General features: G+C 45.6%; 1 protein-coding gene and 1 long non-coding RNA gene across 2 annotated transcripts in view; one reads left to right on the top strand and one right to left on the bottom strand.

Annotated features, from left to right (window-relative positions):
• Positions 1 to 27210, top strand: part of Wwox (WW domain containing oxidoreductase) — an 875116-nt gene that overhangs the window by 588785 nt on the left and 259121 nt on the right. The gene's annotated exons all lie outside the window — the stretch shown is intronic.
• On the bottom strand, positions 270 to 14686 carry LOC125613159. The gene is made up of 3 exons (XR_007343654.1): positions 14676 to 14686; positions 3021 to 3032; positions 270 to 406 (listed from the first exon to the last, which is right to left on the bottom strand). It is a non-coding gene; the product is annotated as an uncharacterized LOC125613159 (long non-coding RNA).

Below are 27210 nucleotides of genomic sequence, written 5' to 3'. Positions count from 1 at the left end.
GCAATCCCCCTCCTGGAAATCTACCTGAGAGACAGAGAAGAACATGTCCATAGATGCATTCTTCAGGATTTCCAAACACCAAAAACAACCCAGGAGGCCATTAGCTGGTAAATGGGTCAACAAACGGGTCTGTAAGATGAAGCACTATTCAGCCACGAAAAGGAGCTAACCATGGATGCATTGGACAACTTGGAGAGGCCTAGGAAACATTGTGCCCCATGAAAAAAGCCAGGTGTGAAAGATCATGTACAGTGTGACAGCATTTATATGAGATTTAAAGGAAAGGCAAACTCTCCAGATGGAACACAGAATAGCCTTTGCCTGGGACTGGAGTGACCGGAACTTTCAGGGGTAGTGAAATGTCCCCAGAGCAGATCTTGATGATGATGAGCATGGTACACAGATTCTCAGGGTGCATGTACAATGGCTGCAGCCTGCAACTCGAGAATTATTCTTCAGTGAAGTCCTAAGAAATAAATTCCAGGACCGTGAAGTCAGCAATCTGAGACACATAGGAGGGTTTTCAGTAATGATGCCTAGTAAGCCAAGTTCTGCCACTGTCCATCCACCAGTTCAGCAGGAATTACCCCAGGATTGTAGAGAAGAGATGGTGGCAGGGGATGCTAAATTCACGTGCCCCACACTCTAGGACAGTGACATCTGGGAGTCTTCCTGGCCGGAGAGGAAAGAGCATAGCTGGTTGTCTCAGGGCTTTCTCAGAAGTCTTTGCATCCCTAGGAAGTGTATGCTCTTCTTTTCTCTTTTCCACTAAGACACACCTGCATGCAAACACACACGTACACATACTTAGACACCCATACAACTTGTAAAAGGTCAGAAAATAAAATCAACTTTTTAAAGGAGGAAAATAAAAAGGACCCCTAATCCCATCACTCAGAGTTAACCAATTTAAATATGCTTATTTATTCACATTAATTTTGATTGCATTAATTCAGGGTGTAATTATCTGTATGTATGTATGTATGTATACACATACATAATTATATATAAACTCTCTACACACTAGTATATATAATTGAAGTTTGTAATTTTGTATCAATTTTATGTAGCCATCAACTGTCCTGCTAGCATCTAGTGGACCTTCTGGTGGATGGGGCCTATCTTTCCTTGGTCTTAGAGGAAGCCATTCAAATGAGAGCTCTGCCTTGCCCCTACTAGGGGTGAAGATCCCCAGGGATTGGAAGGGCTCCTGGAAAGCTTGTTTTGATGATCTCCAGGGACTCCCAGTTGCATCTACCTACCCAAACATCAGGGTTTGACCATTTCTTGGACTACCATCATCCACATATTCTATACCTAAGAAGCACACACAGCCCTCCCTCCCACCTCACCCAGTAACAATGTAGATCAGTGTTGCAAAATAGGATTCAATCATGACCCCGGTCTGGTCAGGTCGAAGGCCAACTGACAGGGTTCTGAAGCTGCCCTGGGCTCCTGGTAAAGGCTGTCAGGGTGGATCACTGACTTGGCCGTGTTTTAGAGGGCACGAGGACTAGTGACCTACTTGCCACACACCCCTCCTTCCCTGATCAAGATGCTCCAGTGCTGCTGAACTGTAGATTTCTGATTTTTGAAACTATAGGAATGTCCCACAGATGGCCTCCCAGGTGCACCAAAAGACAGCAGAGGGGAGACTCGGCGTTTTGCTCTGGAGTGAGTTTGATGGTATGTGTTTATTTCCATCTGACTCACAGGGTCTCTTTTCCAAAACATGGAGGGGCCAGCACACTTGGAGGAAGTGGCATTTGTGATCTAAATCCCTGCCTCGGAGCCTGTGTTGTGAAAGCTGAGTAAGCCAGATCAAAGTCTCCCCGCCTGGCTGGCCATCCAGTCCTGGGGGGGACTTCTTACTTCAACTACAGATCATTGATCAAAGTTATCTATCCTCCACCTGTCCCTATGTCAGCCGGGGTCCGAGGGCTTTGACTGCATGGCTTAAGCATCCAATGGGAAGGGGAAACCCCTTATTTTCTCCTTCACCAGAGACTCTCATGGCAGGTGGCTGGCTTCCCCAGGTTCTCTCGATTCCCATCCAGAACCCGAGTTTCTGTTTTGTTTGACGACAGTGACCTAATTTCTTTTCAACTCAATGTGCAGACACACCTTATGACTGTCTGTTCTAAGAATTGTAAGCCTTTCAAAGTTCGGAGTCACAGGGGCTGGGGAAGGGACATCCCCTCTGACCTTTCCATCTTACAAATGGGAAGACAGAGGTGCAGACTTGAGTCCCTGGCTATCGGGAGGATGGTCAGAAAGGCATGGCAGCAGCTCAGGGTTCGTGAGGCAGTGCTCACTCTTCTGCATCAGATTGCGTCTGCAGGCTTCTTAAAACTCTGTTCTTCCTCCCCTTCTCTCTTTTCCCTCCTTGCCCCTGCCCATCTGATCAGGTACCTAGATCTGAAACTGTCCTCCAAGAACTCCTGTGTCCCACCACCTGCAACCAGAGGTTGTGGGTTGAGGTTGATTCTTCAAGGAAATCAATTTCAAGGCAATATGGTTAAAAACATTATCCACAACTGCACAGAGAAGCAGGTCAGTAAATATCTGTTGAAATTCGAATATGTGAACGAAAGGCCTTCTGCATCCAAGGGACAATTTCCAGCATCCTGGGGCCTTTTTTTTTTTTTTTTTTCTTTTAAATGAGGCAGCCAGGGATAACAACTTCAGCTGCTGTCACAAGACAGGAAGAGAAGGGGTCTCTTCCCCATGGCTCTGTCCTTGTCCTCGTAACCTGTACGCACTGCTGAACTTCCTGAATAACCTTGTCGTGGTGGCAGGAGGAGGGAGCAGGATGAACTTGAGCCTGGACACCCAGTTAAAGCCTCATTATGATCTTTGCAAAATGCCAGGGGGACACCTGTGTGGTTGGCGCAGGCTTCCATGGCACCCAGGGCGGTGTCCACCTTCTGCTCCTGGGTGGACCAATGTGAGTTCTGTAATCCACAAGTGACCTGCACCCTCCAAGAGCCACTTCACCCTTGAGAGACTCTGGAGCTGACGGGACAGCGTCGCTTAACCCCAGATTGAGGCTTACCAGGAAATGCCCCAGGAGGCGGCCCACGGAAAACAGGCTATCGCCAGGTTGCAGGGCACCCCTTGCCCTTCCAGCCCTGCAACCTGTTTTCTTCCCATTATGCCTGGTGGAGACCTGGCTGTGGGCTTTCAGCCATTCCCACATGGTCCTCCTCAAAGGCCGGCCTGGGAGAAATCCATGACCTATGGCACAAGTCTCCGTCAACCCTGCTGAGCACCCTGGAAGTGCGTGAGATGCTCTGTTCATGTCGTGAGGAATTAAAAAGGAAAGGGGGTCACTCCTTCTGGTCATAATTGCAAACACCTGCAAGGCAGCCTAGTGGGGCGGTGACTGCACCTCCTGAGCCAGCACACCTGAGCTTGTGCCCCAACGTACCTTTGCCAAGGTTTCTATAAAGCCCTTGGGAAAAATGACTTAATTTCTCTGAGCCTCAGTTTTCTTGTGAGATGGAGATAATGAAATCATGCAGAGAACTGCAGAGTAAGCAGTCAACAGTGTGTTACTAGGCCTGGCACTAAGATCGCCAATATGAAGACCCTCAGATTTCTGAAGAAGGGACTTAGAGGAGAGGCCAGGTCTAGAGGCAAGACAATGGGTTCAATGCAAAATGGAGATGCTGTGGCACACAGACCAGGCAGCGGAGCCTTGAACAAGTGCATGGACCTCCAAGGCGTGATTCCTTCACTAGGGGGGGCGGGAAAGAGAGAGGGAGGGAGGATTAGCTGAAGTACTGAAGGCACATGGTAGGAATTCAATAAATGCCCATTTTCTTGCTCTCCTTTGTTTACTATATCTCACATTTACTTGGAGCCCTCGTTCAAGGTGGACATATTGTCCCCAGTCACTGTCCCCAGCTGCTCTCGGAGCTCCTGTTCTTGTGCTCCAAAGCCCCTGTTTTGGTGTTTAGCACAGCACTGATGTCCACCACATACACAAGCGACCCTCAAACACTGGTCTTCCGTTTCTCTCTTCGGGGCATGGATCCCCATGTTGCTCAGTTTGTGAAAATATTAAGATATGCACTTATCATAGATGTGTATAATGCATATATATCATGCTACAGTTTTAAAAGGTGTAATATTCTGTTTTAAACAGATTCAAACATCAGTGACTATCTGCTGACCTAAGGCCCTCACTAAGAGTCAAGAAGGAACCTGCTCCTCTTTCTGGAGTTCTCGCCATAACTCTTTAAGTCTCCAATCTCCTTACACTTTTTTTTTTTTAATAGTGGCACAGACATTTACCGTCTAGCAAACATGATGAGGATGTAAGTTAGTCGACCATTTATAACTTTGTGTAGGAGATCTTCATTCATTTAAAAAACTTGTACTTGGGCACAGTGGTACACACCTAGAATCCCAGCTATTCAGGAGGCTGAGACGGGAGGATCACTTGAGCCCTGGAGTTTGAGGTCAGCCCCAACAACATAGTGAGATCCCATCTTAAGAAACAAAATAAATACATAAAATAAATTACTTGAATATAGAAAGGGCTTTTTCTCCTCGCCAGGCTGCGTGATTTGGCCCTGGGAGTGTATAGGGCAGGGCTGTGGTCTGGGTATAGTTTTCCCCCAAAGGTCCAGAGGCTGGAAGGTCTGTCCCCAGTGTGAGGGTGTTGAGGTAGGAAAACACTGCAGAGCTGGGACCTAGAAGGTAATTAGGTAATGGGGGCTTCACCCTCACAAATGGCTCAGTGCTGACTCTTAGGGTTGAATTAGGGCCCATGTGGCTGGATTAGATCACTAGAGAGTGGGCTGTTACAGAGCAAGGCCACCCAGCTTGACACTTGGCCCCTTCTGCATGCAGCCAGTTTCCCTCGTGTTTCTCTGCCGTGTTGTGATACATCCAGGGGATCCTCACCAGGATGCCAGTGCCATGCTAACTGCACTTTCCAGCCCCCAGAATTAGGAACCAAATAAACCTCTTCTCTTTGTACATTTTCAGAATCAGGTATTCTGTTACAGCAACGTGAATCAAATGGAAACAGGGAGATACCTCAGGAAAGGTCCTGGTCTCTCCGAAGACTCCATTTAGTGGTGTAGCAAATGTGTAGCTATCTGCAAAGAGCCTCTGCTAGTGCTGGAGAGAAAGGGTCCCTGGGGAGGTGCCCTTGTCTGGAGAGCCGAAAACTGAATCGGCACAGTTCTGGCTGAGGTCCCGGGGGGAAGAGCAAACAGAGAAGGAACAGCGTTTGCTGAAGCTTTGGGTCCCTCCATCCCTGGAGTACAGCCCCAGTGCTGCTGCCTGGCAGCTGGGGCACCTTCAGCAGATCCCGAAGCCCTCTGAGCCTGCGCCAGTGTCTGCTCAGGGACTGCTGCTGTGCCAGGCTTACAGAAAGAACTCGATGTTGTTAAGGCAAAAGATTTCTGGACATTCTCCACCAGGGCTCCGATGGCAAACAACCAAAAGATGTTGACAGTGGGTAACAGAGAAAGACCGTCTTCGGCTGTGGGTGTGTGAAGGTTTGGCGGTGGTGGGTGTTTTTGCAAAATCATCAAGCTTTTTGGGATGGCAGACCCCATAGGACGTGCCCAGCCATTGCAAGACCTCCCGCGCGGCCTTCTGCGTGGGAGTGTAGTTGGGGAGTCTCTAGACCAGAAGCGATTTCCACTGGACCTTCCTATAGGAGGAGGTAAATGATCCCTCTGGTAGGCATAAGGACCCCTGGAGCACAGGGATCCAATCATCAAAAAATGTGCATTTTGACCATGAATGTTTACCCCAGTGATTTCCCATTCTGCAAACACTTTTGAAGCCTTGACCTCTTAAAGAAATCCCCCATGCCCCATGCTGCTGAGAAGGTTTTCAGTTACTTTCTGATAAGAGGGTTTCCACACAGACCTCTTCCTACTCAGCAGAGTCAGTGGATTTTAAAGAGGGCCTGGGGCTGACACTCCCCAGTGTCTGCTGGGAGATTGCACAGGACAAAGCAGCTCAGAGGTCCAGCTCTCACCTCCTGGGGGACGGTCACAGCTCCTGCATTTCAAGTCAGAAACTTCTGTTCAGACCCCCACGTGCTGCCCTGGGGAGTGGCCGTCTGGCTTTGTAAGACATTCTCTGCTTTTCTTACTCTCCCTTTGCCTATGTTTTCTGGTATCTATTGCAAATTAGTAATTCTCTAGTTTTCAAGTTTCTGATCTGGCTGAGATGAGGAAAAAAAAAAAAGTCAATTGATGGGCTCTTCATCCCTGGGAGAGGGTGCCTTGGTTGCTATTTAATTTTTTTTTCTCTTCCTGACTCTATGAAGTTCCCTTGGCCCCTCTTCCTGACTCCTCATATCCCTTATCTCCAGGTGGGCATCCTCAGAACCCAAGTAGTTTCACCAGGACCATTTACAGGAGCTTAGGGGAGGGGGCAGACCCCTCCCCAGCAGCTGCTCTCTCTCAGCCACAGTAGCAATTTCCTGCTCCATTACAACTCTGCTCAGCCCTTCACCCTGCTTGTCAGCCTGGCCTCTGCCTGTCCTGGATAATCCAGCAATTGGTGACAGGGTTATTGACTCACAGGTTTCTAGAAGCATCTGATTCACTTTTCTAAAAAGGAATTCTCTCACCCTCTTGTGGCTTTGCAGAAACTGGTGCTAATTTCCACCCACCCCACCCCTCCCCCATGCTCTTTAGCCCATGCTTTTTAGTGCCACTGGGGGAGCGTTCCCTCCCTTATCTAGTCCTGCAGATTGTTTTGCTTAGAGCGATGCTTGATGCCCACTGTGAGTCTCGCACCTTCTTTTGTGTTGGGAGCAGGAGCTGTGGATGATGGCAGCCAGCTGGGCTTTCTGCTGAGGAAGTGGTCATGTTTCTACTGGTTTACACGACTTTCTTCCCTGTGCTGCCTCATAATCCTTTTATAAATTTAAGTTTACATTCTAACAATAGAGAACGCTGGTGGATTTCTTTTTCTCCGATCAGCCATCTTTCAAGGCAGTTCTGAAGCCAGTTGTTTCGATGCAGCACCCCATGCTGAGCCTGAGTGACAGCCAGCCCCCACCAGGCTCCTCTCCTGCACTTTGGGTCCTCCTGGGGTTCTTCTCTACTTGCCTTTTGCAGAAAACATGCATTTCCTGGTACTCTCCTACGACAGAAGCTCACCAATTCTCTGTTGTAATCAACAAATAGATTTTGAACATTTGACTCTTTTTTTTTTTAAGGAGTTTCAAGGGTAAGAGCTTCTGTCTTGTGAATGTCAAAGAAGTTTTGTCATTCGCCCCTTTCTTCTCTCTCTCTCCCTCTCTCTTTAATTTGTTAATGCTTTCGACTTATTTTGCTTTGGATAATTTTCAAAGTACAGCTTCCTCTGGAGATCTCTAAAAGGCAGAAGTCCTGGCTGTTAAAGATTCACATTCTCAGAACGGCCCAGTTAGGGTACCCTCAGGTTATTTATAACTGGATTTTATCTCAGAAAATTAACTAAAAGAAGATTAACCAGAAATCTAAAGGAAAATGCCTTAAACACCTCATCTATTATGCTGCGCTCAAACAGATATTTTCATCTTAACAGCTTGGCAAACCCAGTGGAACGCTCTTCCTAGTTTGGGGCATAAAATAAGATAACACTCTGCATTCCTGCAGGAAATCTTGTAACTCTCCTTAAAATTAAGGCATAAAGTCTGAAAACTCAGGCTTCCTCTGCAGAGTCTCATCACGTCGCCTGTTAACTTAAGTGGTTCCATTTCTGCTGGTTCACGGAGCCCCAGGACACTGAAGCGCCTCCCCCAGAAACAAATGCTTTCCCCCCCAGCCTTCCTGGGCAGCACGGAGTCGCAGGCTCAGATCAGCATGGAAGAGGGCTTCACTTAGACATTCCCTGGGTCCTCTCATGTACCCAGATAAGGGAGGAAGCCAGAAAAGGTAGCCCCACTTTATCTATCTGGAACGTTATTCATTATATCTCATTTAGGGTTGATTGAAAGGCCAAGTGTTCACAATAGCATAGCAGGCCCGCCCTGCCCGCCCTGCCCGCCCTACCTGGCTTCTCCCTCTGACTGCCTGCCTCCTCCCTCTGACCCTCTCCACCTAATCGCTCCTCACATTCTACTTCAGCCATTCCTCCGACTCGCAGGTTGTGTGTCCACCCCTGATACTTTGTCTTTGCTGTCCCTCTCCAACACAGGTCTTTGCTCAAACTTCCTATTCTTAACAAAACCTGTGTCCACTGCTCCACTAATGGATGGCAGGCTGCCTCCTGGGCCTGCACCCTCTCCCTGCCCCCTCTCCCTGCCCCCTCTCCCTGCCCCTGCTTTATATTCCTGTGCCCTTTATGACACAGACACAGAGAGAGAGGAGATTTTTTTTTAATCTCTTCTTCTGCCATTGGGAAGGCTCTAAATTCACAGGTATGCAGATTCTAGATTCTCATCTGCTTTGCTCATTGCTGTATCTCCAGGGCCTGGGAGAGGCTTCAGCACATGGCAGACAATAAAGATGTGTTGGTGAGTGAATCTAGCAGACCCTGAACGCAGTGTCCACTCGCTCTAGCACACGGCCCCCTAGTTTTATATGCACCTTACAGTTTGGCCAAACAGTCTCCCAAATCCAGTGACTTACTACTTAAGGCTCTGCAGGCAGTAACTACATGAGGGGGATTCAGGACTCAGTCCCCAGTGCCCCACCTGCTTCTCAGGTGTCAAACAAGTGAGACCTGTTTTCATAGGTTCCCGAGCATCCTTTCCTATTTGCAGCTGTCACCAGAGAGGAGGTCCCTGCAGACAAGGCTGTCCTGTCCCTCTTGGCCTACCCAGTAGTGCCACAAAGAGTATCCCTTGGGGAATAGTGTCTGGATCCTCCAGCAGCCGTCCTCTCTGAGGATACGGTGCTGCGTGAAGTTCAGGAGGGCTGTTTGAACCATAGCTCATTAGACTCATGAGCTCAGAGAGACGACAGATGTGCCTGTGTCAGAAGTGGCTGGCGTGCTCCGCAGGGGTCTTGCGTGACATTAGAAGTACTGGCTGGCAGACAGGACTCTTGTCATTGAGGAACCTCTATAACCATGGGATAAGTTAACCTAAGCCTCAGTTTACCCCTCAGGTCAGTGGGGATGATACATAAGGTTCATGACCACTGTATCAGTTCTGGGAGCAGCTAAGGAAATAATACCTATGAAGGCTGGTTCAGGGTGAAGCACACTAGTGCTTACCAATGTCATCCACTAGTTTGTTATCATTAACTCCTATTTTACACGGTTGCCATGAAGACAGCATGAGATACCTTATGTAAAGAATGTCGCACACAGCCTGGTACACTTAAGAGTTGCATAAATGTTATCAGCCCTTAATTTCCTCTACATCCTGCTTCCCTCCAACGCCTAGAAGTCTGCTTCTACCCCAGCTGTGCTATTGAAACCGCTTCTATAATACTCAGTATCTGTTGAAAAACTCAGGGAGGAAAATCAAGAAGAAAGAGGCCAGGGAGCTCAGCCCTCAAGTTCATGGACCCGGCATTCAGCACCTGGAAGAGGCCCTGGTGTCACCTGGCTGGCAGGTTACTATGATCACGTGGAGTACGTGAAGCTTGCTGCGAGACCCAGCAAGTCCTTGATAAGTGGGGGCCCTCCCATGATGACCACCTACCTTGCACATGGACTCAACTCACAAGGTGGGGGAGGGAGGCGATTGATCACGTGACCACGGAACCTGACTTCTGGCGGAGAGGCTACATCTTTGTGCCTAGGAGTAATTTCTTAAGGTCTGGGATCTCTACAGTCTCTTGAGTTATTCTTTAGGTTAGGCTTCAGATTCTTTGAAGCCTTTGGCAGTCCAGTGCAAGGGTTTTAACTGACCAGGAAACTCTATTAAAAAGTAGACACAGAAAAAGAGGAAACAGAGAAACGATCCAGGTTGATGGTGCCATATGCAACTCAAAGGCACTTCTATTTGTGAAGAAGAAATCTCTGGGTCTATTTTGTGGCTTATTTCATAATCTTGCAGAGATGTTGGATCAAATCGGGCATCCAAAGAGACGCCAGCACCAAACAGAGACAGCTCTGCTGCGTCCGCAGTTTTCTCTCTTATTAACATGAAAACACCTTACATGGTTGGAAACATCTAAAGGCTATTTTTTATTTTATTCTCCATTACCTCACTCTAATGCTTCAGCCCGTACCTGTGGAAATTAGACTGTCACCTGCTTTTAACATCCTGTTTTCTTTCGTGTTTGTAATGAAGCCCTCTGGGAATTATGCGATTACAAAAATGAGTTACAAATCCTCATTCAGTATACACAAGTATGTAGCTGCTTTCCTTCTCTGTTTAAATAGTCTACAAAACAAGAAATAATTAGTCAAGCACTATCGGTAATTAAGCACATAAGATGAACATTAAACAAACTGCAATCTTGCATCATTTTGAAGGTGGATAGACAGGTTTTTGCATTTGGAATCCAGCCAACACACCCTTCTTCGTTCCCTCTGTTCCTTATTTATTATCAGCGAGGGAATTCACTTGCCTGACTTGCTGATGTGCTCAGCACGAGGGTCCACCTGAGAGTTCACAGAAGTGTGAACGGCGAGTTTTTGACCACACTACCATTGGGAGAGGAGGATTTCAAAGAAGTTGATACACTGAGTGGAAAGACAATGTGCTTTCCCAACACAGAACGCGAGGTGACTCCAACTGGGACAGAGAACCCCTGCTCTCTCCTATGTATTACCAGTACCTGCGTATCTACAGGACCCTGTCTACTGTCTTCCAGAACACTCGTTCTCTTCCGGAGACTCCTCTCCGGCTCCCTGGAGCTTCTTGTTAAGATTTAATCCATCCCAGTCACTATCCGAAAAAGTTTGCAGTCTAATTTAATCGGGTTTGTCTTGAAGACCTGAACTTCTAGAAAACTAATTTATAGGTTTCGACCAAAATGTATTTGTAATGAAAATCAGAGGATCACACATTTCCCATTGAATGATCCTAAGCTCCAACAGAGGGGAAAAAGGTTGTGTCAACATCATATATTTTATTTGTTTTTAAATGGGTGAGTTACAGCTGTACATAAGGGCGGGATGTATTGTTGCATATTTGTACACACACACAATGTAACAATATAATTTAGCCGATATCGCTCAGCACCATATAGTTTATGTACCAAGTTTTTACAAGGCCATAGTTCATACTGGGAAACCAAATATTCATTCAGCAAGCACTTTGAGTGTGCCTACGATTTGGTAGGCTGCTTGCTAGGAACAGTGAAGCCTCTTCTCTGCCCCAAGGCAAGCCCTGTCTGGCTGCAAGCCCATGTGGCTCATGCAGAGTGTTTTTGCCAAGCTACATGGTAATTTTTCGAACTCCACGTGTGACATGTACATAGACAATATTTGTACCTGATAGGCTGGGTCTCCATTAATCACCAAAGAGGTAATAGAATGATCAGTGATTTTCCTTCTCGTTTTTCTACCCCAAAAGATAGTTTCTGCAGTGACTCTATAGACTCTATAGATGGAGGCATTCACTTCTTCCATTACAAGAGCTGGCAGTAAATAGCATTCTTCATTTTATCTGTGACTTATTTTTTGCTATGAAAAATAAATGGGAGGAACACTTCCTAACGTGTATATTATGTCACACTTTTCAAAGCCTTTGACACCCATGCCCAGGGTGTCTGGACAATATCAGTAGTATCTCAAGCTCCTGAGTACTGAGCCCAGAGAAGTTAAGTGACCTGCTCCAAATAACATGGCAACCTGACAGAGCCAAGATGATCTTCTGTCTTCTATCTCATGACACATCTCTCTCCTGACAAGTGATTCCAAGCCCCAAGGGAGGAGGAGAAGAATTGCGTTGACACCATACATTGTAAATACCAACTTTTACAAGGACATAACATTATTTTGAAAATGTTTTGGCATGCAGACATTTAGCAAAGCCTACTGTGTGCGTGGTTGGTATGAGTGACCTAGAGCTGACCAGGCATAGCCTGTCCTTCGAGAACTTGGCCCAGCAACATGAGAGGACGGGCAGCAGCGGAGCTGAAAAGCACATTTCCATTCTGCTTCTGAATAAGGCGTTATGCTGGAGGCTGGAGGACAGCACGCACCCAGGGGTGGCCTGTGCTGTTAGTGGCCCCAGGGCCCAGGAAGCAGCGGGTCTTCAGGAGGTGCATGGCCCTGGAGGACTCAGAAAACAGGGATGGACGCTGTTGCTGCTGCAGCCATCTCAGCCTCGTGGCTGAGCTCCATGCATCTGGAAAGCTCCCCACCTCTGCGAGTCTTTCTCATGGGCAGAGATAAGACACTAAGTGACAGCCTCAGTGGAATCTAAAGCAGAAAAGGGATAGTAGCGGAAAACTGGTGAAAACTAAATAGAGTCTGTTTAGTTCACACGAATGCGTCAATGCTAATTTTTAATTTTTGTTGTTGTTGTTGTTCTGGGGATTGAAGCCAGGGGTGCTTAACCACTGAGCCACATCACCAGCCCTTTTGATTTTTTTTTTAATTTTGAGACAGGGTCTTGCTAAGTTGCTTAGGGCCTCACTGAGTTATGAAGGCTGGCTTTGATACTCTCCACCCTCCTGCCTCTGCCTCCACAGTTGCTGGGATTACAGGCACACACCACTGTACCTGGCCAATTTCTTAATTTAAATAAGGGTACTATGGTCACGGGGGACACTGGCGTTAGGAGAGAGAGAATGGAGGATACAGAGGAACTCTGTAACCTTTGCAACTTTCCTACAAAATGAAAAATATTCTAAAATACAAAGATTATGTAAAGGGAAAAAAGTTGTTCATGATAATACTGTACATTAGTCTCGCTGTTTTGGAATACTTGAGAACACCATCTATATAACTAAAGATAAAATCCATTTGAACACCTGGTCATCCTGCTTCTCGGGAAGTGTCTGGTCATAATGTGTACCTGAGAGTGACACGTGCCTGAACCCCAACATCACAAACACGATGGAGAGAGAAAGGACACAGAAGAGGGTGTCCCCATGATGATGCTTACAAGGAGCTCAGCAAAAGACACACTGTCCGCTCACCAGAGACTGGGTGGAGGATGGAAGAGGCCACACATGTGCTCTCCCGTGTTCCTGATGAGCTTCTTGATCAGGGTGAAAGTTCATTTGGTGACACGTGAATGAACTGTGGAGGTTTTGGGTAGCTCTGTTGTATTCCAGTGAAGAGTTCACGGGTCCATGTACACACAGTTAGCTAAGGTAGCTGTCAGGAGAGTTAAGGAGAACCATGTAAAGCATGCTCAATGCATTTATTGACTGTCCTGCTCTCCTCCCGGGTACCACCTGGACTCCCAGTTTACCCTCAGAGGTCCTGCAAGCCTTCTGACTCTCATCATGGGAAGTTGCTCCTTCCACAACACAGTCTTTCCTTCTCAACCAAGATGGCAGCCCTGGTGCAAGGGCACGTGCCATTGGCAGCTGGAGACACACCTCCAGATCTCTGTGCGTTTGTAGAGGCTGCTAAGTGGTCAGCTCGCGAGGGGCTCTTTCCTGGGGAGGCAGATGCCAATCACTCTCTACCTTTTTTGGTATTTCTTGTCATTTGTAAATGGGACAGGAGTACTGAAAAAAAAAGGTACTTGCCTCCTTCCATCTGTATTTTCTTTACTAAATTATCCAGTCTTATAAATATTTGAATAACATTTGGTCCGGATAAAATCTTTCCTGTCAGCTCAGTACAAGAGCACTTTTTGGCTCCTGAGACCATAACAGTCAGATAAATTAATATTGATTTGTTAGGAAATAGTTTTCACTCTGTCTAAACATCTTATTCTGGGCTCTTGAACCAAAATTATGAATTTAAAAGCAGCAAAATAGTTCTTCACAGTTTTCCCAGTGAAACTAATTATGGGCAGATTGTGAAAAATGTATTGGATGCAATTTCCAACACGAGTTCTGCTAACCAAAATTCACAGAATCCAGAGACTCAATGTCTGATTTATTTGAGCAAGTTGCAATTTGGTAGACGGGAGAATTTATGTAAATAGTTTTTGCAATTTCCATGGGGATAACTCAGTACATTAGTATCTCACAAATGGCAGAAGATGAAGGGGATCCTTTCTTTAACTGATAATTTTATTTACCTAACAGAAGGTCTATCTATGAAAGACAACTCATTCATCTGCTCCACGAATGTACAGAATGGAGAATTTGACTTGGTCCTTAATTATATGCATGTACAGTGGTAAAGATGGAAATTTCTAAAAAAAAAAAAGAAAAGAGAAGAAAATAAATTACTACTCATAGGCTCATGCCCATTTGGAACATTTGGTTTGCATTTTTTTCTTTTAATAGATGAATTTACTTTTTGCCTTATGAAACAAATCAGTACAATCATTGCATCCTGTTTCCTACTTTATTTACTAAATATTGTCCTAAACATGATTTCGAATGGCCGCTTAGCAAAGGAACAGTTTTTCTTCTTTGGGACATTTAAGTTGTTTCCAATTTTAAACAACACAGCAATGAACATCTTTGCAGAATTCTTTATCAAACTGCAGGTGATTTTTCAAATAGATGCCTGGAGTTTCATTTCACATGTAAAGTGTTTCAAGACTCACTGATACTCAATTACTTTTCAAAAACTATGTAAGCTATAAAGAAAAGCATATGTACAAAGGAAGAAATACACATAAATACAAAGGAGAACAGGCATAGAGAAAGTGTATACATAAGAGAAACTGCAGGGAAAGTGGTAAATAGACACCAAGACAGGCTATGAAGTTCTGGTTCCCACCTGAAGGGCTGCAGGGGCCAAAGGTGTCTACAGTCTTCCATTTCTGGAAAACACCATTAGGGTCTTATAGGGTGGTAATGCACAGCTATGGGGTCAAGATTATTTTCTACCTTGAACTGGTTCATTAAAGCATCTGTAATGAAAGAGAATGTGAAATCCTGAAAGTTTCTAGAGTCTTCTGGGTTGAGAAGGAGATATTTCAGTCTTCATATTGTCAATCTCAAAAACTTTTCCAAAATTGGAAGTGACAATCTGTCCAAGGATATGCATGCATATTTTATATATATATATATATATATATGCACATGTGTGTGTGTATATATATACACACACACACACACACACACATATATGACATATATATATATATATGAATATATCACACACACACACACACACACACACACACACACACACACACACACTGGGCCTGTGAGTCTGTTGCTAGGTTTGGGGAGTGAACTATTTTCTACCATAGATTAAACTGAACTAGACCGCATGTCAAAACAGAGTCTCAATGTCAACTTAATCCATTGTCATAGCTGTAAAATGCTATTTCATTATACAAGCAATTCCCTGGTGGATTTCTCCTGCCTTCCTATGCAGCTCAATCCTATTTTAATCTCTCATGGCTTGGGTTCCTTTTTTCCCAACTCCCAACATTTTAGAATTATTAAATATATTTGCTGCTGGGCCACCTGTTTGATATTCACACATATGAAAGAAAGATAGGAATGAAATGCAGGAGACAAAGTATGTTTTTTTAAAGTTAAAAAAAAACAAAACAACAACAACAACTTCTTGAGAACTTTCCAGGACATTTTCATCATTTTCTCTGGAAAGTTGAAAAGTGCCTGAAAATCCCAAATCCCACCGTGTGACATGTGTTCAGGCACAAAGGTGAGACATGCTGATACCAGCGTGGATCCCACAAAGTAGCTGTACCCGAATTCCCCTGAGTCTTTTAAACATGAGGGTTTTCTAGATGTGACAAAAGAAAAGAAAATTTCCAAATCAAAATTCCCATTTGCCTTTTGGGGTGTTGAATTTTCTCCACATTTGTGCAATTAAGGGTTTTGCTGAGTGAGCTTAGGACCCTGTCTCTTTAAGTGTTTAACAGTAATTGGCCCATGTCCTGGTGTTCATTGAAAATCCTAGACATTTCATGTAAAATCTTCTTAATGAGGGGATGAATTTTTCATTCACATTAGAAAGCTCACTCTGACAAACAATTTCTAAATAAAACTTTGGCGACATGACATCCCACATTGGAATTGACAGAGAGGACAGGTGCATTAGAATATAACTGTATGGCGATCCTTCAAGCTGTCAGCCATGAATATTTTATTTCTTAATGAATCATCTTTGTGAAATGAACTTTCTTGTTGTAGTGTCAGTGCCATTTACAACAAAAAGCTGGCTCCTTTTGAAAGGTGAGCTGCTTAAAGATGCTGATGCAGTATAAAATGCTTAACCCTACCTGGGAGCTGGCAGTCCCCGCCCCTCTTCCCTTCTCCCTTGGGAAGTGACTGCAGGACCCACCTCAGCTAGCAGGATGCACGGAGGAGAGAGCTCTTCCAGACTCACTGAACCCCCCCTGGTGTTCACCCCCAGGCGGCCGCTGTGACCTTGGGTCCCCGTGACTCTCAGGTCTCACTGCTCCTCTTTTCTGGACTGCGGTCACCATGGGTTTCCCACATCCTAAGGCTCATGGGGTACTCTTGGCGGGTGCTGGGTGACCTCTGTAGGCAGCACGCCTTTCTCTGGTACCCAGCTGCCTTCTCTTCCAGATCCAGAGCCTGTGTGTCACTGTTGTGTGGATGGAGGGGGCTGTCATTCTGACAGTGTCTTGAGTATCTCCTGTGGGACGCACCAGAACTCACTTTCAGACTGCCATCAGAGCATTCTGAGATGTCCCTGCACCTGGGTGCAACATCAGGAACCCCTTTGCTTGTCTTGACACCACCTGGACAACACGGTCGCTCCCCCAAATAGCCTAGGATCAGTTCCATGCCCTTGGAAACTATGGAGCAGTTGTGAGAGATTGATTCTCATTATTTTCCTCTCTCTCTCTCCTCTCTCTGGAATTCATGGTCTCAACCACATTCCCAGGACTGCCCAGGAACTGGCGGTCCTACTGTTCACCTGCTCCGATTTTACTTCCACTCGTCATGGTGGCAATCACAAGTTCCCCTTCCCCTGAGGCTCCTAATTCAGCACCTCCCTGATGGCTTCACCTCTTGATTTACTGAGAGCAAAGGAACCTTCCATGCGAAGCCCTCTGCACCCTTCCCATCTCTCCCAAGAAACCGATCACTCTGTCTTCCCTCCTCCATGGTCACGTCCCTCTTTGAATCCATCTCAGGGGATCAGTTTTGCCACTTGCACTGGGGGTGCCACACTCTCCTGCCCTTCAGGAATGCAGCGTAATCAGCAAGATGACAAGGATTCGTGCCAGGATTGGCAAGTTATGGCCATTCTCTGTTGTCAGGAAAAGTTTATTGAGGTGCAGCCCCCTCCCTCCTTGATGTACTGTGCATAGCTGATCTCACATGGCTATTGCAGGATTGGGGATTTGCAACAGAGACTGTGAGGTTTGCAGCACCGAAGATGGTGTCTAGTCGCTCTTTACCGGAGACACTTGCCAAGTTCTGATTCCTACAGTGGTCAAAAGCTTGTACCCTACAAATTGGAGCCCCCATAAGGGTCTGCAAATGAACCCAAGTGGAACCCCCTGTCTCAGAGCTCCGATTCTTGCTCTTAGCAGTGTATGCTATTCTCTCCCTCTTCATATATATTTTAGTGCAATACAGTAACCATGAGAACATGGCTTCATGCAGGAGAAAACCTGGCCGTGTCTGATAGCAGTGAGCAAGCCCAGAGGAAATGGAATGTGCTAGAAATTTGTTGTTTCCTTTCATTCAATTTCAGTGAGAATCATATTTGCAAGCACACTTTCAGTGTGGGCAGGTGACAATTTCTGCAGGTATTTTTTTTTCCCTTCCCTTTTAACTTGTGCAAATGTAGGTCCATGTTTTGTTTCACATTGATTGATGGCAGTAGCCACCACCCGAGGTTTAAAGACACGCCCTCACCTTCAGAACCAGGGTTTCAGAGACTGTCTCGTGAGAAAGTCTGTACTAGATTATGAATTTTCTATTACTCTCCACTGTTCACAAGTCATCCAGATTATTCAGATTTAATTAGATGTACACCATCTTGTATCTTTTTTCTCAGAAAATTGATCGTTTTCTCTGCTTCTATCTCTTCTCTCTCTCTAATATTAGAATATTCTAAAATCTGAAACTACATATAACAAAAACTCTGTATTCATTGCAAATTACTCCTAGAGAAGAGCGTGCACGTGCACACGCATGTACACTCACACACACACACACACACACACTTTTGTTTTTCTTAAGCCAAGTCAATTTCATTTACAGAGTGTAAAGCGAATAGCCATATTTAGTAAAAGAGACAAATTTGCTATGGAAATGCTAATGTTAAAACTGAAATGTCTAAAAATTAAAACAAATGAAAATACAGAAATAAAAGCCCCATTTGGTCATCTTCTTGGACCTCTTGACTCTCCATCATTCTTAACCCTCATTTTCTTATTGGGTGGGCATTCCTCCCCTCCTCCAGGGTCTTCTGAGACTCTCCCCAGCTCAGTCAGGCAGCTGGTCCACACTTGCTATCTGAACTGGGCAGGCCTCCTAGTTTCCCTGAAGTGGTCCTATGTCTCCACTTCCTGTCCCCTTTGAACCTCAGAAATAGCAATGGCATCCAGATTTTGTCTACTCACTCAGCCAGTCTTTTCCACATCTTCTTTCTCCCCAAACCAGCACCCTGATCATACCTTCCCTGAGTGCCACCTATACATTTAATTACCAGTTACCTTTCCACTTGTTGTTTATCTAGACCCCAGTCCTAGGTTTGTTCCAGGTACTGGTATATAGGAAGTCACGGGTTTCGTGCCTTTCTTATCACTACTCAATAAAATGTACTCGTAGCTCTGATCATAAAGAACTTAGGTAGCATCCCTGTGATGCCTGATCGTGAAGTTCTGCCTCTAGGGAATAAATCCTTGCTTGGTCCACACTCTTCCAGGCTAAGAGAGAATGTCTGGTGAGCTCCATTCTTCCAAATTCTCAGCAAATGGCCTATTCGCCTTTCCCACATCCCTCCAAATGATTGCTAGGCTATTTTATAGTGAATTTAAAAAAAAAATTGTTCAAGGGGATGAATCAAGGGAAATTTAGATAATTTCGCACAAAAATAAAGTTATTTAAATCTGTTTTTCTTTTCTCCCCCACCCCATATACCCTATTTATTGCCCCAGTTATCTTGGTCCCACAAGATATTAGAATAACAACATGCAATTTGGATTTAGGCGCTGTTATCTATAAATCTCAGCATAATGCTTTCAACTCTGGGCTTTCTCCTAAGTTCAGGTCTCCCTCCTCCCTTCCCCCATCTCTGCAAGGACTTTAAAAGATTGCACTTCATTAAATTATTTTTATAATGAGTTCCTGTTACCAGGGAATACAGAGTTAAAAAGGTGATCTCACTAAAAGTAATTAGCATAAGACCTGCTGGACCCGTAGAAGTGACTAGATCGTAATCAATAGCAATGTGATTACACCCATGCAGCAATTATAAATTATTTAAAACACTACCCCTAGGTTACTGACTAGTTGCCTTTAAATTAAATTCTCTGTCAATAATTGATGCAAAGAATTAATGTGAGAACACCTTCAGTTACTGAAACTTTTTTAAGGTGGCATAAAATATTGAACTGTTGCCCGTCATTAGCAGCCAGACTGTCTGTTTGCCGTAACATCCTTCTTTTCTAAATTGGTCAAGAAAGACTCTTGGATCTTGAAAGATGACAGAGGGTTCCAAATCCACCTCTGGGATGGAATGCCCCATAGAAATCACACAGGGAGCCAAAGACGGGGGTGGGGAGGGAAGGCCGTAAGTGATACCCAGTGTTAACCCTCATCACTTCTACCAAATGGACAAGCTGGCCTTGGGTCTCCAGGTGGTTGCAGTTCTTTGATTCGGCCCTGCTAGGTCAGGGGAGGCCGGAACCAGCTGGAGAAATCGTAGTTCAGGCTATTTAGCCACCAGCTTTCAAAACCAGGAGGGAGGGAAGAAGGAAGGAAATGAAGTGGATCAGGCCCCCAGCAAAGGGGGATGTGTGTCGGGTAAAATAGGTTATTTTCCTTGCTTAATTACTGCCTCCTGTTTGTGTCTAAAGCGGTCACTTGTGTGACCCTGTTTCCCCTTCCATGCTGATCCTTCCTACAGCAGGGAGATCAGTGGACCTGGGCAGTGGGGAGGGGGCTTGCGCTGGGAAGGAGGGGGAAGGGGCCATCGGCAGCTCTGGCTCCCGTCTGACTTCAGGGACACTCAGGTGTCCTGGCGATGTTAAGAGATGAGCCAAGGGCCCGCACAAGATGCCTGCCCGGCCTGCGCCATGGTGGGCAGCAGGGCCTCCGCCGGGACGCCTTCCAGGGGGTTGCCGTGTAAAGGGGGAAGCGCGTCCCTGGTGTGACTGAGGTTCCAGCCCGGGTCCTACCATGAGCTGGAATGGTGAGGTCGGCTGGGCTTCCTGGGGCAGCATCCTGCCTGCCCAGAGCAGCCCCATTGTGTCCACAGCTGCTCCGCGTTCGTCTGTTGTAGATACTGAGATCCTTCCCATTTGTGACACAGATTAACTCGCCAAAAACAAAACATAACAGCTTGGTCAACACAGGGCTAGGTGACGATCCCACCACGTCACTGGACAGGTGATTCAGAGACTGTGGGGCCAGTGTCCTATGGGCCACACCTCCATGCTCCCTTCCATGTTTTAGACTTTCCCTCGCCGTGAGCTGGACTGCCCGGAGGTCCCTGGCTGTTTGAGCCTGTGGCCTTCATTGCTTTGTCATTCCAAGCCCTGTGCTCAGGTATAGAGTGGCAAGGGACACCAGTCCTGCAGCACTCACAGGCAGGAGAGCAGGCATTGCCCCCAGCTCCTCCCTCTGAGTGACAACAGGAAGCCCAAGGTCCTCTGGTGGCAGGAACAGGGGCCCTCAAAGCTGACCTCAGGGTCGGGGAGCTTCTGGAATCAGAAGTCCCCATTGTCCGCTTGGTGCATAAACAGCAGTTACCCAGTCGAACGAGCGCTCTCCAGGCTGGGAGAATGCCCTACAAGGGTCACACGGTTGTGATGTGGCATGACCCTAACTAGCAAAGCAAAGAGGGCCCTTTTGTTCCCCCTGTGCCCAAAGCCAGAATGACACTTTTCTTTTGTGTCTGCCAAGGTGCCAGCGCCACCGGAGCACAGAGTGTAGCCTGTCCCTCCTGGGTCTGGTTTGGATTTGTGAGGCTGTCACCTGGGGTCCCACGCTCAGCTCCTCTCCTTTATTTGTTAGCCATCTCAGTCGACTTCTCTGATTTTCTGCTGCTTGGAAAACCATCTCCAGGCTAACACAGGCCAGAAACAGAGCCAGCCAGGCAGGGCGAGCTTCTTCCCACCTGCTCCTCCCTCAGCCCAGCCCTTCCATTTCTTCCCACGTGGCTGCCATCTTAACTTTTGCTTGCAACCAGTATTTCAGACATTGTTCTCTTTCCTTTTTTGCCGCGGGCTCTCTTTCCCAGCGCTTTTGTAGACGCCTTAGCTTCCTTCCCTCTTCTTCCAGAACACACCTCCTATCTCTCTGTTCTCACCTTCACCCTTCACGCTCTGGGTTCACACAGGTGAGAGGAAACTAAGCTCAGAGGTCTGCTGATTTCCAGCGAGCAGAACAGAAGGTTCTCTCCAGACAGGTCTTTTGAGTCGATGCACAATATTTTCCTTGACAGATTTGTCACCAGATGAGCAGAGATCTTGTTTATAACCTACTTGAGTGCTGAGCACTCCCAAAGACCACAGAGCAATGCCTTTTGTCATGGCAATTTTTAATGTTTACTTTAATTTCCATGATTAGTTCTTTATTTAATTATTTTTAATTTAAAAAAGTTACATGAGAACAGGCATGCACCCGTAGTCCCAGCTACTCAGGAGGCTGAGACAGGAGAATTGCTTAAAGGCCAGGATTACAGGAGTTGGAGGCCAGAGTGAGTCCCCATTTCAGAAAAAAAGGAGGGTCACACAACATATGGGCGCATGCACACACACACACACACATACACACACACCCCTAACTACTGTGGTATTGGCTACCAGGAATATTTGGGACCCACCCAACCCTGTTCCTCTGTCTACATCTGGGCAAAGGATCCCTTTCCCCACGTGTACTCCTGGACTCCAAGGTCATTGATTTTTGACAGTGCTTAAGCATGGAGATAATAAAGTCCTAGAGGAATTTTCGTCTAAATTATTATTTGCAGTCAACGTTTCAGCCAGTTGGAAGAGTGAGGACTTTTGAGATTGTTTTCCTGCCCTCCCCAGTTCATCGCAGCAGCATCCTGTCTGTCTGGATTCTAATTTTTACCTGCAGGTGATTGTCTTTTCTTTTTCTTTTCCATGAGATAAACTGACGAATGTGTCCAGGAAGCAGCCAAGCCCCCAGCCCTGCCCAGCCTGCTTGTGGGCATCTCCTGGTGGAGGAGGGCACAGCGGGGGACCCCTGGGAGGCGTTCACAAGCCCAGGCAGTTGGGCTCAGGCCCCCAGCACAGGCTTTTTCCACCTCACAGCCCTTTTGAGAAACAGTGACTAACTGGGCTGGTGCCTAATTTGCTTCTCAGCATTTTCAATAAAAAATTATCTGATGACTGGGCCAGTTCTGACCACCCTCCTTCCAGCCGATCCACCCAGGCCCCTCCAGCGAGGTGTGCTGAAGCCAGAGATGCTGCACACCCTGGCCTGCGGCCGGCAGCCCCCGGGCTTCCCATCACTCCGGGTGCCTGTTTACGAGAACTGGGTGCCTTTCTTATCTCGGTAGACGCCTAGGAAAGCCAACTCAATGGTTTGCCTGAGATGTTTCCATAGTGAGGGTGCTTATTAGCCATGTGCTAAAGTGTAATATCCGCTTCTTCAAACCACATTTCGAAGTTGATAGCATCACTGGCTTGAGAACACCGTCAAGAAGCTGGGCTTACCCAATTAAGAGAAATAAAATCTGCCTGATCATCAGTGGGTTGGAGTAGCTTCTCTGTGGGTTTCTTTTCTTTTCTCAATCAAGTGTGATTTAGAAAAAGCCCAGCTTCTTTCTCTCTGATTCCTGGTAACCTGGAAAGGCAGCTCTCAGGAGGATCATGTTGTCTCCTGAATGCCCTGTCTGCCCTGCCCCGGGCAGTGGCCACGGCGGGCTCACCTCCAGCCTGTGGCTTCTTGTGTTCTTGCAGGTCCCCATTCATCACCCCCGTGCTAGTCATCTGGGCCGCACCGTTCACGGGCAAGTGTCTGCTCACCTTTAGGATTTAATGGGGTGTTTGGAAGCTCCTGCATTGAAACCCGAATGGGGTTGAGAATGCAAACACCAAACAAGACGTTACTGGTATTATGGTTCTACTTCTCCTTCGTTCCTGCGGCCCACTGATTTTTAAGAAGTGCTTGGTTAGAGAGAATGACGAATACACACTTACACGCAGTGGGGTTCAGGTGAATTCAGAGTCTAATAAGAAATGTTCTCTAAGGGACATGCCCGTGGACTCAGGATCTCAGTGGTTCGAGTTCTCCTGCTAGAAGCTGAGGCACTTCCAGGAAACCTCAGTCTTTCTTTGAGTTCCCTCCGCATTCTCTTTAGGAAAACAATAATGTCACAAATTCAGCCCTGACACTTACTTAACATCCCAGGTCACAGATACTTCGTTTGCTCTTTCTCCAAGAAGAGCTCTTGAACTCGGTATGAATTTCATTTTCACAGATGAGTAAGTGCCCAAGGCATTTCTGAAAGTGCTCAGAGAACATGCCGGCAGTGGCTCTTTAAGAAAAAGAAACGGCAAGTTTTATTTTTAAAAAGGAAATAGAAATCCTACTGGTGAAAAAAGAAAACCGTGCTAAATGATGGTTTAAACATAATTATTTCCACAACGCACTTACCTATTCAAAAGGAAAGTCAGCTGCTCCCAGACGTCTTCATAGATCCACTTAGTCATCTTCAGAAACAGGAGTTTGGAAAACGGATTACTGAGTGACAGGCTTCCTGAAGCCACTCTTGTGTTTACAGAGTGATCAAAAAGGAACTGGGGACAGGCACAGTGGTGCACGCCACGATCCCAGCAACCCAGGAGGCCGAGGCAGGAGGATCGCAGTTTCACAGCCAGCCTCAGCAACTTAAGGAGGCCTAAAGCAACTTAGTGAGACCCTGTCTCAAAATAAAAAAGTAAAGAAGGGTTGGGATGTGGCTCAGTGTTTGAGCACGCCTGGGTTCAATCCCCAGTATTAAAAAAAAAAAAAGGAGGGCTGGGGCCACTGGTGTCAACAAGACCTGGGGTCCTTCATTGAACACTCTGCACCCATCATCACATCCAGCCTGCAATGCCAGTGTGCGTCCCCCTCTTCTGCAGGTCAAGATGTGCTGGGCTGATAATGAAGTCACCCCAAGCTCACACAGCTAATGAGAAACAGGGCCATGGTAATGACCGGACGCATTTGACTCAGAAGCCAGGCTCTTCCCGCCAAGCTTGGTGTGCTCAGATAGTAATTAATAAACACTTCTATAAGTGATCTCAACCCAAAACTTCCAAGCACTTTGGCAGGTTGGGTGATAACTCTAAAAATACAAGACATAGTTCACTAATATAAGATTTGACCTGTATGCACGAGGTTCTGGGTTTAGTCCCCAGCACAGCTACAAATCAATAAGTGAATAGATAGATAAATAATAGAAATGAAAAGAAAATTTGACCTGTGAAGTAACTTTCTTCACAAGTGTGTGTGCAAGAGAGAATACTTATATACATACACATATACATCATTTATTAGGATATAAATTATTTTATTAGGATATAAATTACATGTAATAAATTTAGAATATTTTAAAGACAGATTTTGACAAGTGCGTATTTGTAAACACTCATCTGACCTGCAGCTGCACTGAACCATAGAGCATTTCCATCACCCTGAGAAGTTCCTTATTCTCCTTCCCAATAAATCTTTATCTTTACTCCCAGAGGCAAGCACTGTTCTTATTCTGTCATCCTGACTCAGTTTTGCCTGTTCTAGAACTTCATTGAATGGAACTCACACCACTGTTTTGTGTCTGGCTGCTGCTCCTTTTTAAAAATATTTTTTAGTGATAGACGGACACAATACCTTTATTTATTTATCTTTGTGTGGTGCTGAGGATGGAACCCAGCGCCTCATCCATGCTGGGTGAGTGCTGTGCCCCTGAGCCCCAGCCCCAGCCCCTGTGTCTGGTTCCTTGTGTGTAACAGTAGGCACATGGCTTTAAGATCTCTCCGTTGTTGACGTGTGCATCAGGGGGTCTTTTCCAATGCCGAACGGCATTCCATTATAAAAATATACGGTTTGGGGCCAGAGTTGTGGCTCAGTGGCAGAGCGCTTGCCTAGCATGTGTCACTGGGTTCGATCCCGACACCATATAAAAACAAATAAAGGCTTAAAATACACACACACACACACACACACGGTTTGTTTATCCATTCACCTGTTTGGTCATTTCTACTTTTGAGATATTATAAATAAATCCTCCATGAGTGTTTTTGTATAAATCTGCTAAAATTTTTAATTGACACATGGTAGTTGCCCACATGTATGGTGGCCTGTGTGATAATTCCATGCGTGAGCACAATGTGGAATGACCACATCAGGCCATCCCACTGAGTCTACTCTCCACTTCTGTCCATCAGCTTCTTTTAGCTTCCAACCACGTCCGTGTGAGCCCCTGTAATACCTCTCTTTCTGAGCCTGGCTTATTTCATTTACCACAATGTCCTCCAGCTCCATCTACATTGTTACAAATGACAGGGGTTCCTTCCTCTTTTGACAGGATAGCATCCCACTGTGTGGACGGGTTTCCTTTTCCTCTTCGTGGTTAGTGGGGCCTCTGCTGATTGCACGTGTCATCTTGGTGGAAAGTGCGGAAGCATGGCAGCGTGGCCTTCTCTTGGGTGCTTGTCTCCGTCCTGTATTAGCACCTTTCTTTCTGGTGCATGCCTAGGGTGGAGCTGTTGGCTCTTATGACGTCTGTTTGTAACTTAAGGTGCTGCCAAGCAGTCATCCGGAATGGCTCCCGCCTTCTGTCCCCCACCAGGGCTGCGTGAGAGCTCCCCTGGTCCCACGTCCTCACCAGCACTTGGTAATTTCAGGCTTTTAATTATAACCACCCCAGTAGGCGTGAAATGCTGTCTTTTGCTAGTTTTATTTTGCATTTTCCTGGTGACTAATGCATCTTTTTATGAACTCATTGGCGATTCATAAATTTTCTTGTTCTGAAGTGCTTCTTCACATATTTTCCATTTTTTAAAAAATGGGGTTGTCTTTTTGACATTGAATTAGAAGTTCTATATGTTTTATAGACAGGTTGTTTTTTTTTTTTTCCATATGTACTATGGATTTTCTCCCAATCTAGGTCTTGTATATTCATTCCTTTACAGTGTCTTTCGGAGAGCAGAAACTTTAAATGTTGGTTGGTGATGTCTCATTTGTCTTCTTTTTTTTTTTTCTTTTTCTGTTTTGTGGTATTATTCTAAGAACTCTTTGCCAATCCCAAAGCCATGACGATATTTTTCTGTGTTTTCTTTCAGAGTTTGCTCATAGTAGTTTTTATTTATTTATTTTGCCCCACATCAGATTAGGTTTTGTATATGGTGTGAGGCAAGGACAGAGGTTTATTTTTCTCCCCATATGGACTTCCAGTTTTTCCAGTGCCATTTTGTTCAAAGATTAATCCTCTCCTCATTGAATTTCCTTGGCACCAAAAATCGATTGACTATGTATGTATGGGTCTATTTCTAGACTCTCTATTGTACTTCATTGATCCAATTTTCTTTTTTCTTATACCTGTAACTACTGCATTGATTGTTCGGGTTTACAGTAAGTTTTGAAGTTAGATAATGCAGGGACTCAAAGTTTGTTCTCTACTTTGAGATTGCTCTGTCTATTCTCCATATTCATTTTAGGGTCAGCTTCTCAATTTCTTTTAAAAAGACCAATGGGGATTTTATTTGATATGAAATTGAATCTGTCTGTGGATCAACTCCTGGGGAGGGGTGGAAATCTCAACAATATCCAGTGACAATCCATGAGCCTGGATCTTCAATTTATTTATATATTCTTTAATTTAGAAACATTTCAGAGAGCAGAAACTTTATTTTTTATTTATTTTTTTTATTGTTGGTTGTTCAAAACATTACAAATTTCTTGACATATCATATTCCACAATTTGATTCAAGTGGGTTATGAACTCCCACCTTCACCCCATACACAGATTGCAGAATCACATCAGTTACACATCCATTGATTTACATATTGCCATACTAGTGTCTGTTGTGCTCCGCTGCCTTTCCCATCCTCCACCCTC

The sequence above is a fragment of the Marmota marmota genome, unplaced genomic scaffold, assembly GCF_001458135.2.
Source record: "Marmota marmota marmota unplaced genomic scaffold, marMar, whole genome shotgun sequence".
NCBI classification, from domain to species: Eukaryota; Metazoa; Chordata; class Mammalia; order Rodentia; family Sciuridae; genus Marmota; species Marmota marmota.
Note: the sequence above shows the minus strand (reverse complement) of the source record. Positions and strands in the feature narration are given on the sequence as shown.